This window comes from Epinephelus lanceolatus, chromosome 24 (genome assembly GCF_041903045.1).
Source record: "Epinephelus lanceolatus isolate andai-2023 chromosome 24, ASM4190304v1, whole genome shotgun sequence".
NCBI lineage: Eukaryota > Metazoa > Chordata > Actinopteri > Perciformes > Serranidae > Epinephelus > Epinephelus lanceolatus.
The window spans coordinates 17047894-17062853 of NC_135757.1; positions in this window are offsets into that span (position 1 = coordinate 17047894).

The window sequence follows — 14960 nt, forward strand, 5'->3', positions numbered from 1 at the left end:
TATGTTATGACTAATGCTGCTACATTCTGCTTATGTGATTTAGTTGTAGTTTTTCTGCAGCATTCCTACTAACATACCACTGTTTGCTATATTTGTATAAGGAACAAACAAGCCATTTTAAGGGAAACTGAGAGTAGTGAGAGAGAGCAAATAATGCCCATCGACTCCACATTTCACATTGTGTTATTACAGCGTTTGTGTTGTAATTGCCAATGATAGAAAGCACTTTGCTGCTTGAGATCTAAGGCATCATTACTAACCCTCCCTCCATTATTCAACGCTTTCCATAACCAGTAGTGGCAAAATGAAACAAACGTTTTTATCCAATTCTCGCTCATTGCAACATGAAACGCCTTCCTCGCTGCCTTCTCTAATCCAATATGCTTTTATTTCCATTACTTTATATTTGATTTTGCATCTCAGCAGCCACCCACAGGCAAAACTGCAACACCACCGCCTGGTTTAGCTGACTTGATTACTGTAATATGCTAACCAGTTTCTATACGGGTTACATCTGTAGGCAGAGACGGTGTTACTCACCAAGTGCAGGTAGACTACACAGCTCTGCTCTGCTCTCACCGGTTCCTCTCATACCTCCAGGCGCCTTTGGCTCAGGAAAGTTCACAGAGAAATTTTGGATTAGATTCTGGGCCTGAATGGACCAGGGCAACCCACCAAAGAGTAGAAGTAGTTGAAATATGATTTAACTTCATCAGTGCCAAGATTTGTGCTTGAGTGAAATGTTGCCTTCATATTTAAAACCCTCAGAAGGTCAAAGGTCAGGTGCTGGAGTATCATAGTAATATCCTGTGGCTATTTATAGAATATAGTGTGAATGTAATGTGTTGGTATATTTTACCTCAGTGCTTCCTTTCACTTTTGGTCTGATGTCGACACCCTACCTGAACTGGATTACTTAAAGCTAGACAAAAAGACAATATTGTTACAATAATGTAGTCATACAGTTTCACTGTTCATATTTTCTTTGAGTTTTTCAAGTTTGCATTGTACTTCTATTACTTGGAGTGGAAGAAACTGAACTTTCCAACAAATCACCCACTATTTTCAGCTTGGACTTTAAAGTATTTTAACTATTTATTTATATATTGCACTGCACTGTAATTTGTATTCTCCTGTTTTCTTCTGTTTTAGCTATTTTTATCTTCTATTACACAATTAGCACAATTACACTATCATCATTAAAATGTTGATATTCACATTGTTCATTATCATTTGTTCTGTGAAAAGGCAAATACCGTCTTTTCACTTACTCTGCTCTACAGGGAGATCAGAGGTCAGGGTCCACCAGCAGTTCCCCACCCTGCTCAGGGGAACTTCAGCAGAGCAGGTGCACACTTACATGCTTGAGCCCTGACCTTCCCTCCGTCACTTCGCCACTTTTATTACTGTCAGAAGACCTTTTCTTCCCACTATTATTATTTTTAGTTCGGTCCCAGCTTTGTGCTTGCATTTATTAATCGAGGTCGCTCCTTTTTTGGAGTACAGGGGAGGCCTGTCGGGACAGCCGTATCCATAGCAACGGAGGATTATAATTTCTGTGGATGAGCTACAGAGCATTGGTTACGTAAGGTGGTCGGTCTTGGAGGCATCTCTGATGTTGCTGTGCTTGAGTAAGCTCTTTAGGACTAAACTACATATATATGGCTGCAGACCTTCTCCCACTGTATGTGCTGTTTATGAACACAAACAGAAGATACATATCACAGAGGGCACAGGCTTCATTTATAATCCTTCTGTTTACATGCTGGACACCATATTCACTTTCAACCATGGCTGGATTATGAGGCAATTGGCCCCTGGGCACAGATACGCAAAAGGCCCCACCACCTCTCACGCATGGAACAATATACACGTCTTTTTTCTCTAATTTATTATTTTGTTGTTATTTTGCAACTCTATATAGTCATCATTTTTTATATGGTTTTGTGTCTTTTTGTGGCAATTTTGTATGTTGTTTTCATCAGTCATTTTGAGTCTTTTCCTGGCTGGTACCACAGAAACTAGAAAAGAAATAAAGGATGTGATGTCAGTGACAGTGTTCGAATTCAGCATTGGAGACAGAGTTTGGAGCCACTTCTTTTGAAGTTATTGCGGCAGGCATGGCAAGTCTCACTATAAGCCACCATATCTGTGCTGTTTCATCTACTATCTGACATCACATACTTTTGTTTCTTTTATACTTTCCTTGGTCAGTATGAGTTCATTTGAGTAACTTTTGCAGGTGAAGGTTAAGGGGGGGCTGACATTTTGGACCCTCAGGCCAGTGCCCGGTGGGCCCATTCCATCTATGCAATCAACCACTCAATTCATTCATTGTTTTCAGTGTAGAATATAGTTTAGGACCTATAAAATCCTGCAAGAATTTTTATTTTGTTTTATTTTATTTTATTGTAGGTTAATAAGGTGCCAGAGTGTATTAAGTAAGCATAAAAATACAGCTTGCTTATTTAAAAAAAAAAAAAGTGCCAGTGGGGGAATCCCCTGACCCTCCTGACAAAAGGTCATGCTAATTTTTTTAATTTTAACTATTAATATTTGTCTATTAACTGAATCCTGGTCTTCTTTCATGTTTCATTGCATGGCACTGCAGCCATGCTAGTAGCTTTGTGAGGCTGGACATAGCTAAATGCTAACAGCATGCTAACATGCTCATCGTAACGATGCTAGCACACTGGGGCTGGCTGCACAAATCACTTTAAGTTAAGATTTTTCTTGAGGTCCTAATTAAGATTTCCCTCAAAATAAAACTGGTTGCGCAAAACACCCTTATGTCTTCTCCCTTATGATTTCCTTAAAATGTTCACGAAAGTATTTATAGTTTTCTTGGTCTTATACTTAAGGGATCCCTAGACCATTGCACAAAAGGACTTAGCAACCAAAGCAGGGTTAAAAAAACTTAAGGTACCTCTGACTCTATCTTAACTGCAACATGACAGAGTTTATGGTAATAAATGAAAAAACTAACACACCCTGAGAAGTGTGATCTGCGACCAGGAGAACCCAATGGATACACGTTGACTGAATTAATTTTTATCGCAATTTCTTCTTAACAATCATTTTCTGTTTTCTGGTATTTGAGGATCGAATTTACTTTGCAGTATGATTGCATTCCTCCAGAAGTATAATCTCTTCCTCTTCTGACCAGTATGGTTTTCTTATCTTCTTTTCCTCTGCCCTTTTTTTTACTATCTAACTATAAGCCAACTTTGTTAAATGATTACAGGCATCACAAGCGTGAGTCCAAGCAAACAAACAATCTCCACGGAAACTAATACCGCTGTAAAATCTCTTTCAACACAGTAAATGAGTTAACGTTTGTCCTTAAAAAGGAAATCTTTTAAGGGATTCTGTGCAACTGTGTAAGTCCCTCAGCAAGGGAGAAAGTAAGCATCATACTTAAGGAGGAAACTTAAGGTGTTTTGTACAACTGGTCCCTGGTTTTTAGTGACTATAATGTTTACCATTATAGCATTTTAGTTTAGAGTGTTAGCATGCTAACATGTTTTAGAAGTAGCAGTAAATACGCTGAAAGTGATTTGCATGTCATTAGTTTTGGGGATCTTTGGCCAAAAGAAAAATCTATTTTCATATTTGATGAGTGCTCGTACTGAATTTAATGTCAATCCATCCAATTTGAGTCTGTCTAGTGAACAGCATTAGCATGGCTAAAAAAATTAAATTAAATTAAACCAATATAACCAATAATAAAAGGCTCTTAAATATGAACATGTATTAATATGAAGACTTATGTCAAATATAACTCTTTGTGGGTAAGTTGCAAACTGTTAAACAGCTCACACACCCTCTCATTATATTCTGAAAGACATTTTCGTCAGTGTGACACTAAAGCCCTGAGTTTATACCTTTCTGTCAGGGAGCACAAATTGGTCTTGGACATCTGTATTGTTTGTCTGTGGGCTTTTGCTGACGCAGACATGCATAAAAACACTCAAATGTGTGTATACATGTGTGTGTATACGTGTGTGTGTGTGTGTGTGTGTGTGTGTGTGTGTGTGTGTGAGTGAGCGTGTCCAGAGCAGTGATGTCAAAGCAGGGATTAGATTGGCTTATATTGCCCTGAGCAGCACATTTGCAATTCAGTGAATATCACACTCGGGTTGCCAAATCGCTGATTATGTTAGTTTAACTATTTTGCATCCAGGGGAGTCACCATCAACTCCTTCCCTTTCATGTTTCTACCCCGTTTATGTAGCTGTAAGTCTTTCTATTTAGAGCATGATGCCTTTAAAAGCATCTGTACCAAAGTGCCTTACATGGCTCTGGCTAAAAACACAGATCCTGAGTGATGATGTTCCAAAAATACTTCATGTTTTTGGCCGGTGGCTGAAAAAAGGAGCAGCAATCAGGCTAGAAAGTCAACAGGCAAGCGTGTACGGCCTGCGCAAACTACCGCTCTGCTACCACAGCAGACACATCACACACAGGCTGTGGACCAGACCACTTGCAGTACACACACAACTGGCTGTTAGTGGTTAGAGAAGGGAAGCCGTCATCTCACCCAACATAGTCCCACATGAGTCAGACGCAGTGTGCAGACAAAGCAGGCAGACCTCAGCGTCATAAAGGAGCTTTGCTTTGCCAGCAAGAAAGAAATCACTTCTAAACATCTCTCAGTGCTTTTGACAGCATGTGATGGGGCTGTGCAACAACAGCCTCCGACATTAATCGATGGTATTACGTGAATTAAGCCTTTTTCTTGTGTTATATTTGAAAATGAGACATAAAATCTTTCCAGGATGCCATGAAACTGGAGCGTTTAAGAGAGAAAAGAGAGCAAAAGGAGCCATAAAGAGTTCTTGTTAAAAAGAAGCAGAGTCAAGGCTACTTACAGTCGAGCCAGTTAGTCTAAAACTTTCCATCAAAGCCTCGCGGAGCTGCATGGAGTAATTACCTCTCACACAGCAACAGCTCCCAGGCCTTATTACTGATACTGTTTGTGTGTGCGTGCATGTGTGTAAAGGTGCATGTACTGCACACGCACACACACACACACACACACACACACACGCACACACACACACACACACAAAATAGATGAATATGCCTCCGTGTCCTGGTCAGACAGCGTGTGTGCTTCCATGTGTGTGTGCCTGTAAAGTTACAGCACCCCAGAGTGTCCTGCTTTTCAGACATAAACCAGCTTGCTGGAGTGATATACCGAGAAATGTTTTTATGACGGGTCGCTCCTGGTCTCTGCTGTCCTGATGACGGCAGAGCGAAGCCCACCCAATGCGTTGTTCCAGAGTGTCTGGGTAAAAATAGGCAAAAGACAAAACCAAAGTGGAAAGCACTCAGAGCGAGAAAACCTGACTAGTAGTGCTGAACAATCCTCCAGTTTGCTGGGCATCGTTTTTTTGCGGTTAAAAGGATTTCCTGACTCTCTAAACACATTTTTATAATTGAAAATCAAGTTCCTGTCTGTGTTATTGGAATCACAAATTTGAGTATAATTGGGCTGATGTTCAGTACTGGAAGAAATACTCTTCTTTTATTCCAGTACAACCAATACAGCAATGTAAAAATATTCCATTACAAGTGAAAGTTCTGCATTAAAAATCCCACTTAAGCAGTGCCTGACCTAGCACATTCGTGGCCTAGACAAGCTTCCCTCGGCGACCCTCCCCACCCCCCAAATATTATCATCCTTATATGTATTGTACTTCTTATGAAAAAGAACAAGTGCTACTGAGAAATCAACACAAATAAACAACTTAGCTGACCAACGACATTAAAAGGCAAACAATTGAAGAATACAGTATGTCCAGATTCTCAAAGGTAGTCTTCCTCGCCCTGGATGGCAGTGCCTTTTCATCTTCTGTTGCTCGAATGCTCTCCATATTTACTCCTTCATGTTCAATTTCTTTTGACTGTCTAAAGAAATGACCAAGGCAGTCCCCTATGTCACCTACAGGATGATCCACCACTCCACTTAAAGGTCCATTGCAGGATTTAGCAGCATTCTTCTCTCATTCAGAAGTCGTCAGATACCACTTTGTCTGAGATCCAGGCGTTAGATACCAACGCACAGTGGTACCTTTTGCGGCGATATAATACAAACCAGGTGGAGGCAGTTGTTGAAGCAGCAGCCACCAACCGAAGTTGTCAAATACTGGTGCTATGTCAGTGGACATCCACGTAAGAAACCAGCGCACAAAGGTACTTTCTGCAGCATTATGGAACGCACCAGCTGGCGGCAGTTTGCAACGCTACCAGTTACAACATAATAAAAGGAGCTGGAAAGTCCCTATAGAAAGGACGGGAGTGAAGGTGAATGGGTCCAACAAACCCTGGATTTTCACCCGGGAGCCCGCTGTTCACTTCCTGTGTGAATGTAGAGCCAAAACATGATGTTTTTTCTAAACCTGACCACATGCTTTTGCTGCATAAGGAAATAAACATAAATCTGAGGTGTTTTACTGACATTGTAAGTTTATTTTGAAAAAGACTGTATGCATCTAACCAACAGAAACTGTACATTGCATGAAACAGGCGTAAATCGACACGTCCAACGTGTCCCAGAACGTCTGTCAACAACAGTTGCAGGAGGATCCCTGAAGTGTTAGATGTAGGCGTGAAAGTCCATAAACAAAGTGGCGATATTTGACGAATTGGGATGCATAGGATTTAAGGGGATACATTGGCAGAAATGGAATGTATATGATAAGTATGTTTTCTTCAATCTTTCTTCAGTGTATAATCACCTGAAAATAAAAATTGTGTTTATGTTTCCTCAGAATGAGCTGTTTATATCTACATAGGGAGCAGGTCCTCATCTATGGAGATCACCATGTTGCACGTTGCAAACACTGGCTCTACATCATTATTCTGTGTTTGTACCGGTTTAAGTAATTTGTTTTGAAAAAGAGAGAAGAAATCCAACTCCCCTTTAAAACCTCCTGCACGTCTGGATTTCAAGTTATTAGAGAAAATAGGTTAGCATGTGGCATGCATCATGGGCTAGCAGACTATCTCCAAAATGCCAAACAGCATCAAACACTGATTTGTAACATGCTGCTGCTTTCTTCAGTGTTTTACCTGTTTTAATCACCTGGTCTGTTTGTTTTTGAGAGGAAAAGATCCCTGCAGATAATTCCACTGCTGGTAAAAACCTCCTGAGCAATGAACACTGGAGGAAGTCTACCTGGGAGAACTTTTAGCTGGTTGCAATCTGCAATCCTCACCACTAGATGCCAGTAAGCCCCCCTAAATCTTCCACACTGCTCCTGTAAGTAAAAATACAAAGGCACATTGAAAATTTGTCCATAACCTCACAAAATATTTAAATTCTAAAGGAAAACACATATGAAATAACTAAAAGGACTGAAACAACTTATTTTCAGCCAATGACTGATGTTTTATGGGATGTCCTGGTTCCTCTGGGGGCTGAATCACATGTTTTCTGAGGTCAAACCAGCTGTATTGTATGTATGGTATTTCCTGTTCCTCCTGACCAGACTGTATATACAGCCTATGCTTCTGACTGGGATTAAACCTGAATATATATATCTGCCATCCCATATTTTATCCAGCCATGTTGAGTATCCTTGATGTGACAAGCCTATTTTTACCGTTGTGAACCTCAGTGCTTTAAAGGGCTGCTAAGCTGAAAAGAATTTCCTAAGTCTGGGTTTTAATGGAGACTTTGAGTGTCTCATGATGGTCTAACTGCTTTTTCAAAGGCTTTTTTTTTGGAAAAACTGTAACTACTTGCCATGTTTTGGTATGCAAATGAGTTGATTTAATTATATGGGAAAATATCAGCTCTGGGACCAGTATTTGTATCATTAGTCAAAATCAGCTGCAATGCAGTGTGGTAAAAATGTCCAAAAACTTGATTAACATTCCCAAATTAATCCAGCAATGTTAGAGGCTTTTGGGTACTGTGACCGGGAGCTGAATGAAGTCCTGTGCTCGACTGCCAGAATAAAACCAACAACGATGGACGACTGAAACAGACTGACGAAATGAAGCGTCTGTAACCAGTGTCGTAACTAATGTCATCTAACTTTCCAGCGTGAAAGTTCAACAGCCCCTTCCAGCGTTAGTCACAACCGAACGGAGAGTTCATAAATCTCTCACTCACTGCAGATTTAAAATGTCTAAATAACGTACACCCTGATGTTTCAACATCTCACCACATCATGAGATGGTTGTATTTTTCCAGGGAAGGCTTGAAATGGAGGGCCTGGGCTGCCAGTAAAACTTATTTGGGCATGCAGTGCGCCCTGAGCCCTGCCAGCAGCGTATAGCAAGAGACATAAAACCCCAAAAACCTGAAGTAGACAAACTGGGTTAAGTGTTCATAAAATATCTCAGGCCAAGGAACTTTTGATGGAGAGATTAATGAAGAGAGGAGGGCTCCTTTTAAAACGGAGTACTGCTCTGTTTCTAAAGGTATTCCTGTGGTTTACTGCAGTCTAAATGCAAAATGCACACAGAGGTCAGAGGTCAGGATTCAAGCTGGGGAAACCAAGTGGCAACCTTCAGATAGATTTACTCTCTTAAATCTCTCTAAACAGAGTCATCTGACTGTACAGCTGCCAAAATCATGATGACACAAGCTTGATACTGTCACATTATTCGCCATCAAGTGTCTATCAAGAAAACTAAACCTGATTTGAAATAACCTTCTCCCCTTAACAATGCAGCAATCTACAGAGCATTTCTAATAATACTGATATTTCAGTTCAAAATCCCACAATGCACTGCTTAACTTCTGCTCCAGTAATAACAGACGTGTAGCCTAAATGACAGTTTTGTGAGACGACACTCATCAGTAGTGAGGCATGATGATTCATAAGTGTGTGAAGTCCCAATTTACTGCTCACTACAGAGAAGGCCACTGAGTGTTAATCATGGAGGGAACCAGAGAGAACAATTTCTGTTCTCCTGGCAAGATTCAACGCAGCATAATCACATTGTGAGACAAGGGAATGTATCACGATCAGAGTGAAAGGCACATATTATTACAATCACACAATGAGGAATTTTTTTTGCACATGTCAGGATTTTTGCTTCCTGGATGAAAAACTCAGCACCAAAATAAGAACTATGTTCAATTAAAAAAGAGGAAATATTACCTGCAACATGCTGATGATGTAACTATTGATAGTACCAGGAGTAGTCGTGGGAATATAACTTTTAACTTTACTCCACAATGACACATCAAGATGCACATGAAACTGAAATAAAGCAGAAAACTGAAATCAGATGGGAAAATACAAAACGTTTCGGAAAATGATGAGCAAATGAACAAATATACAAAATGAATATTTGCTATTTCCCTTCATTCATCAGGAAATCTCCTCCAATGAACAGTTGAACCACTTACCTGCCAATAACCTGCGAGGATCTACACCAAACCTATCTGTAATGTAACAGCAGACTTTTTCAGACATTCTGATGTGTGAATAATAAACTGAATGATAATAAACATTTCTGTGATGTGGTCTTTTGTCCCTTACTGGGACTGGTTGGTCAAGCTAAGAATCTGTAGTCCCGCTGCAAAGTACCGCGGTAGGTGTGTTACGGTTAACGGTGCTGCGCCACGTGCGTAAAATGCGCACAGCGGCTCTGCCAATGTGGAGACGCACATATCGATCCAGCTGCTATTTTTTTTTACATTTTAAAGTTCAAAAGAGCAAAGTGAAAAAGACAAAACTCAACAAAACTCAGAGATATGTTTCATAAATATAAGTAATACTCTATGAACAGTAACTAATACAGTCCATGAGGCTGCAGTGAGTCCATGTTGCTATATCAAACCTCCATAAGTAGGCCCGTTCATGAGACTGAAAGCAAACCTGTAGCAGACAATATGAGTGAGGATGCAGTCAGGTGTGGAGGCTACATTTATACACAGTTAGATATGGACTTGATCTCAGGTGTTTTACAGGCTGATTCAATTAAACTTTACATCACAGAGGTGAGGTGTGACTGTAACACGCGTGCGCGTCATGAGGTGAAGGATTCCATGGTTGCTATGGTTTGTCTCCAGGTGCATCATTTATACAAGATCATCATAAATATATATACATAACAAAACAAAACCGAGAACGGTCCACAAAAGTTTTTCACAACTTACAGTCGACGATTTCTTCCAACTCAACTCTTGTGCTGAGGACTTGTTGTCTCCTGACAAGGACAAAAGACTCACAGAGACTCACTGAAAGACGCTCAACTCACTTCCATCATGGAAACTGTAAGATTTATACTCTTTGACTGTTTTTGTGTTTGTGTGTGTTTTACTGTCGACGCTTTAAGTTCACTAATACATTATTAACAGGCTCTGATCGCCATATAGAAGCAATAAAAGACATCATTTTAATTTTAACAAACACCGAATGCTTAATATTATGCTTAATATACTTTTTCAAGGTTCACAAATTCAGATACATGGTTTATCACAGTAAAATATTTCAGTGCTATGAATTCAGAGGTGTTTACATTTGAATATTAAGTGTACAGTGACTGTAAAATTAAAACAGCCTTTATAGTTTTTCTCTTATTTGCTTTCACACACTCCTCTCACTCCAGGTGTCACATGGTACACAAAATATATTGAAGTGGAAATCAATATTTATATTATATTAATATTTATTTATTGCAGGGAAAACTGTACTGATCAATTCATCTGTTCATTTAAAAAATAACAACAATGCATTTAATCAAAATGGCTGCCTCACTAATGATAGAATGATTTCTTGTTATAATTTTTAGACATGTACATGAACTTAGTGTATAATTCCCATCAGATATGTGAACTAGATGTTTTTGTAATAATATGCAGCACTGAAACATGATAGCAGCTCACATTATGAGGGCCTTAAAGTGAATCCTCATTTATTACCTGACCTTGATGTCTGGTCCTTAACTTTTTTTTGCTTACATGTTGCATGGCAGGTTGATATGATCTTTAATGGGGACATTTTAGGAAACAAAAAAACTCCATGTGTTAAAGGACTAACAGGCGAACATGCTGATGAAGAGTAATGCCATTTTCTAAAGGGAGGTTGATTTTTTTTGCAGAAAATTGTCACATGAAATTGGTATCATTCACTGCTGTGTATCATTTACTGTACTTGTGAAGCCTCAGTCTAACATGAGTGTGTCTTGTAGCTGTGTGCTGTGCCCAGGCTGGAGAGACAGAGGCGGCGTGTGGCCTGCAGGAAGAGTTCATGCTGCAGCCATGACCAGGTCAGACATTTGATGTCCCACATTGTTGTGAATGTAACCCTTAATAACTAGAATCAGACAGCTTTACAAATGTTTCATTTGACAAGGTGGTCCTCTGCAGAGCATCTGATGTCTTTGTCTCCTGTCAGATTATAAAAGTATGTTGTTAAATAACAAGTTTACTGGAGCCTGACATCCTCCTGTATGTTGCTTACCTTCCCCAGGTGTCCACCTCCGAGCAGAAGCACCAGCCCTTTGCTTCTGCTGCTGCTCCTCCCCAGAAGAGGAAGAGGACCTCCATGGCTCGTCCTTCCGAACCTTCGGAAGCTCCAGAGGTGGTCAGTGCTGTTTCCACGCCTCAGCCATCCACATCGGACACTGACATGCTGTCTTTTTTAAATCTGGTCCCCAGGCCTTCAGCCACCATCTCACCTGACGAGCTGCCAGTGTGCTCCGGTGTGGCCCCCGGCCCCCAGCCCTCCACTGCTCTGCTGCCTGATGACGGCCCTCTGAGGATCCACAACCGCTCCGTGGAAGAGTACCAGCAGCTCTACCACGAAGTTGTGGACCCCATGCTGAGGTGTGTTTGAGTCAGAATCATCTTTCAGTCAGATCATCTTGACCTTCTTCAATAATTATTATTTCAGAATCATATTGAAGCTTTTTAATCACATGTATCGTTATGATTTAATTTCTGTTTCTTCTGCTCCTCACAGGTACAAGGATGGCCGGCTGCGTCCTTACAGTCTGGCGTTGGGGAGGTGCATCAAGCGGAGGCTGTGGGAGCGACTGGAGCGTCCAATGTTCACTGAATCAGTCACTGAGGACGGACTGGTTCATGTGGACGTGTCATACGGGCTTGAGCACCATCCTCCCCTGTATGACGTGGACACTTCAGGAGAGCCCGAGCCCTGGACACCGCCACACGCCAAACAAGCTAAGCACTAAATATTAGTCCTATTAGTTCAGATATGTAAATAGTTCTGTAGTTCAAGTTAAGTGTTATAGTTCAAGTTAAATGTTGTAGTTCAAGTTAAGTGTTGTAGTTTTGTGCTGCAACAGAACAGACCTCTCTCCACCTCTGTGACTCTGCTGCAGATCCAACCTCTGCCTCCACCCTCTGACAGCAGCTTTTATCATCCAACTGCTGCCCCATGCTCCACCTGCTAATTCTCACACACAGTTAAAGGAACGCCTCCACCAGCTGCCTCTGAAGTGTCCATATCCAACCTTCACCAACGGCCTCTCACTGCCACCTTCAGGTTTAAATTCATCTACAGCCTCTGCCAGTAACCTGCAGCTGCCGCCTCCACGTGCAGGTTCTGGCAGACAGCTGCAGTGAAACCGCCATCGACTGCCTCTAAAGTGTCTTGTTCCACCAGCTCCACAAACTCAAAGTGCATAAGAACCGTGCTATCTAAACCCTCTGTCAACCTCCACCTACAGCCTCTGCCAGCAACCTGCAGCTGCCGCCTCCACCTGCAGGTTCTGGCAGACAGCTGCTGTGAAGACCTCCACCAACTGCCTCTAAAGTGTCTTGCTCCACCAGCTACACCATGTCAAAGCGCTTAAGAACCATGCAATATTTAAACTTCTGTCAAACTCCATCTACAGCCTCTGCCAGCAACCTGCAGCTGCCGCCTCCACCTGCAAGCTCTGGCAGACAGCTGCAGTGAAACCTCCACCAACTGCCTCTAGAGTGTCTTGCTCCACCAGCTACACCATATCAAAGCGCTTAAGAACCATGCGATTTTTAAACTTCTGTCAACCTCCATCTACAGCCTCTGCCAGCAACCTGCAGCTGCCGCCACCACCTGCAGGTTCTGGCAGACAGCTGCGGTGAAACCTCCACCAACTGCCTCTAGAGTGTCTTGCTGCACCAGCTACACCATGTCAAAGCGCTTAAGAACCATGCGATTTTTAAATGTCTGTCAACCTCCATCTACAGCCTCTGCCAGCAACCTGCAGCTGCTGCCTCCACCTGCAGGTTCTGGCAGACAGCTACTGCCAAACCTCCATCTACAGCCTCTGCCAACAACCTGCAGCCACCGCCTCCATCTGCAGGTTCTGACAGACAGCTGTGGCCAGTCCTCAACCTACAGCCTCTGCCAGCAATCTACACCACCAACTCCACCTTATGACTCTGGCAGACAGCTATTGTCAAGCTTCCATCTACAGCCTCTGCCAGTAACCTGCAGGTGCCGCCTCCACCTGCAGGTTCTGGCAGACAGCTGCTGTGAAAACTCCATCGACTGCTTCTGAAGTGTCTTGCTCCACCAGCTACACCATGTCAAAGAGCTTAAGAACCATGCCATTTTTAAATGTCTGTCAACCTCCATCTACAGCCTCTGCCAGCAACCTGCAGCTTTCGCCTCCACCTGCAGGTTCTGGCAGACAGCTGCTGTGAAACCTCCATCGACTGCCTTTAAAGTGTCTTGCTCCACCAGCTACACCATGTCAAAGCGCTTAAGAACCATGCGATTTTTAAAATTCTGTCAACCTCCATCTACAGCCTCTGCCAACAACCTGCAGCCACCGCCTCCATCTGCAGGTTCTTACAGACAGCTGTGGCCAGTCCTCCACCTACAGCCTATGCCAGCGATCTACACCACCAACTCCACCTTATGACTCTGGCAGACAGCTACCATCAAGCTTCCATCTACAGCCTCTGCCAGTAACCTGCAGCTGCTGCCTCCACCTGCAGGTTCTGGCAGACAGCTGCGGTGAAACCTCCACCAACTGCCTCTAAAGTGTCTCGCTCCACCAGCTACACCATGTCAAAGCGCTTAAGAACCATGCGATTTTTAAATTTCTATCAACCTCCACCTACAGCCTCTGCCAGTGACCTGCAGCTGCCGCCTCCACCTGCAAGTTCTGCCAGCAATCTACACCATCAACTCCACCTTATGACTCTGGCAGATGCCAAACGAGCTAAGCACTAAATATTAGTCCCATTAGCTCAGATATGTAAATAGTTCTGTAGTTCAAGTTAAGTGTTATAGTTCAAGTTAAGTGTTGTAGTTCAAGTTAAGTGTTGTAGTTTTGTGCTGCAACAGAAGACCTCTCTCCACCTCTGTGACTCTGCTGCAGATCCAACCTCTGCCTCCACCCTCTGACAGTAGCTTTTATCATCCAACTGCTGCCCCATGCTCCACCTGCTAATTCTCACACACAGTTAAAAGAACGCTTCCACCAGCTGCCTCTGAAGTGTCCATATCCAACCTTCACCAACGGCTTCTCACTGCCACCTTCAAGTTTAAACTCATCTACAGCCTCTGCCAGTAACCTGCAGCTGCCGCCTCCACCTGCAGGTTCTGGCAGACAGCTGCGGTGAAACCGCCATCGACTGCCTCTGCCAACAACCTGCAGCCACTGCTTCCATCTGCAGGTTCTGACAGACAGCTGTGGCCAGTCCTCCACCTACAGCCTCTGCCAGCAATCTACACCACCAACTCCACCTTATGACTCTGGCAGACAGCTACTGTCAAGCTTCCATCTACAGCCTCTGCCAGCAACCTGCAGCTGCCGCCTCCACCTGCAGGTTCCTTCAGACAGCTGCTGTGAAACCTCCATCGACTGCCTCTAAAGTGTCTTGCTCCACCAGCTACACCATGTCAAAGCGCTTAAGAACCATGCCATTTTTAAACTTCTGTTAACCTCCACCTACAGCCTCTGCCAGCAACCTGCAGCTGCCGCCTCCACCTGCAGGTTCTGGCAGACAGCTGTGGCCAGTCCTCCACCTA